Source organism: Urocitellus parryii, unplaced genomic scaffold (assembly GCF_045843805.1).
Source record: "Urocitellus parryii isolate mUroPar1 unplaced genomic scaffold, mUroPar1.hap1 Scaffold_87, whole genome shotgun sequence".
In the NCBI taxonomy this organism is placed as follows: Eukaryota; Metazoa; Chordata; class Mammalia; order Rodentia; family Sciuridae; genus Urocitellus; species Urocitellus parryii.
In genome coordinates this window covers 750,903-753,272 of record NW_027554208.1, presented here as the reverse complement: position 1 = coordinate 753,272, position 2,370 = coordinate 750,903, and the positions used below count along the sequence as shown (strand labels likewise).

Below are 2,370 nucleotides of genomic sequence, written 5' to 3'. Positions count from 1 at the left end.
CACTTCAAAACACTGGATCATGCTCAGTCAATGAGATAAAACTATGAGGATCAAAAGGTTATAATGGCAGCAGTGAAAGACAAATCCTATTTACCAAAGGGTTGGGATTAAGATAATCATTTAGTATTTTCTGTACAGAATGGGTTACCAAGGAAGAATATTTTCATTATGGCTTTAGGGTGAAGGCCTTTCAAAGTCCCTTGCCCACTCCCACAAATCAAAGCCCCAGTGGCAATGAAAGTACCAGGAAACCTAGCCTCCCTCCTACCCTGCCCCCAAAACCATACCAGGTGTCTGTAGTCCAGTTGCCCCTGCTTCACAACCTGCAGAGGAATCAGCTGCTGCTCACCTCAGTAAATCCAATAATCAGGATGGGGGGGAGAAAGAGAGACTTTGTGCAGTGCCACAGCCATCCAGGCTGATAAGGGTATGGCATGTCTTCTGCCCAATGTTCCAGGGCGCAATTTGCTTCAAGGGAAGACCTGGAGGCCTGAATAGGGCTCTCCCTAGCACAAGAAGTCTTCAGCTTGAGAGGTTTACAGGAGCCACACCTCTCAAGGCAGGTCGCTCTCAGAGCCAGAGGCCTCCTTGGGTCTGGTAATAGTGGCAGTCACAGCCGTCCCTCCGGGTTGTAGGGTGGGGCCAGGATGTCCAGGAAGGCAGCGGGTCTGTCCACCACATAGATCTGTTGCAGCTTGGCCCTGTGAGGCGTGAGGATGCAGAGGCCTCTGACTTCAGTATACTCAGCCATAAAGTGCCAGCACTCCTGGTCGACCGCCTCCCACTCTAGGGCCTGAAGCGGGGGCTTGAACTACTGCTCTGGCAGCAGGGATCGTGGTTGCTGCCCGCTCTCCGCCTCCAACTTGTCAGTACAGCTGATGTGCACGTGCCATAGAGGACCTTGAGCTTATCGTGCATGCCAGGGTGGTCGTGCACCGGGATGGACGTTCAGCTCTCCAGCAGGAACACTCCAAGGCTGAAGCCATCTGTCTCCTAGACATGCATGTAGGTGACCGGCTGCAGATTGGGCAGCAGGTTGTGCGACAGCGATTGCGGCGTGGACTTATGTGGGGCCATGTTGAGTCCTTGGCATGAACCTGGATCAGCAGGCTTTTCAGCTTGCTCATGTTTTCCGGGAAGCCAGGTGGCATTGGCACCTCGGAGCCAAACTCTGAGCCAAGATCGGCAGTGCAGTGGCTGTCCCCGCTGCCCTGAAAATGAGGCATGCCGGTGGGCAATCAATTAGGTCAGGGAAGACGTGTTGTCTTGGGTCTGCTTGGCTGTTCCTCCGTGTGCTGGGCCGGCTCCCTCCTTTCCTCTGACCTTTGCGGTCCATGGCAGCTGCCACAATGGCTAGCAGCCCTGGACTAAGTGGAAGGCCCCTTGCAAGGATCTTCCTGTGGGGTTCATGGTACGCCAGCCACCGTCACTATTAAATATTTTAAAAATAGGGCCTAGCACCTAAGGAATGCTCATTAAATGTTTATTGGTGATGAATTCTATTTATTTGTAAACATATATCTTTAGCCCTACATATTGTTCATAGACCCATAGTGGCATTGCATAAATCATTTTTCTCTGTCTTGCTATGGGTTTGTTGGTGTGAGGCAGCTGTTGGGGATGTTTCTGCTTTGAAGATCCAAAGTCTCCTTTAGGTGCAAAATCAAAATCCCAAGATCTAGACATCACTGTCAAGTATGAGGCTACAGATCTGGGCTATAGATTTTTGTCATTTCACCCAATTCTGCAAAGTATTTGGAAACTGTTGCTGCCCCACCTGAATCATAAGGGAACGTGCTGACATGATGGGGATGGCAGGTTGGGAAGATAGATGGCTCTTGGGTCTTTAACCACATGCATCATCATGACACAGAATTATCCAACTCTGGACTAGCCCTGTTTCTGAGCAACTCCTTATGTTGAAATCTCTCTTAGTTGGGGCTTCTCTACTGGGAGTTGAATGCATGCTAAGCAATTCTGATTCCCAACTGCTTATAGGATATAGTAGGTGTTTCTTATAAATTGTATTGGAAGACCTGAACTTCCCCATGTTGCCAGCTTCACTTCAGCAATTTTCTCCATTTTTGTACTATCTACCCTTCCTCTGTGCGCTCCAGACTCTGTGTCAGGTTTGAAGTTTTGTAAATATGCTCTCCCTCATTATCCCCTACTGCCTTGTCTGCTAGATGTTGGTCCAACCCCACTCCTACCCATTTTTAAGGTTGTTAAGAATGCAACGTGAGGTGCACTCTCTTAACAGATTTTTTATTTATATAAAAGCTGGCTAACTCTAGACATAATGTTATAGAGCAGATCTCTAGAACTTATTCAGTTGAAACCTTGTACCTATTTAAATCAGCTCCCTACTTA

At 48.5% G+C, this 2,370-nt stretch overlaps 1 pseudogene; it reads right to left on the bottom strand.

Annotated features, from left to right (window-relative positions):
• Positions 1-470: 470 nt before the first annotated feature.
• On the bottom strand, positions 471-1,226 carry LOC144253032 (2-aminoethanethiol dioxygenase-like; annotated as a pseudogene).
• Between the last annotated feature and the right edge of the window lie 1,144 nt (positions 1,227-2,370).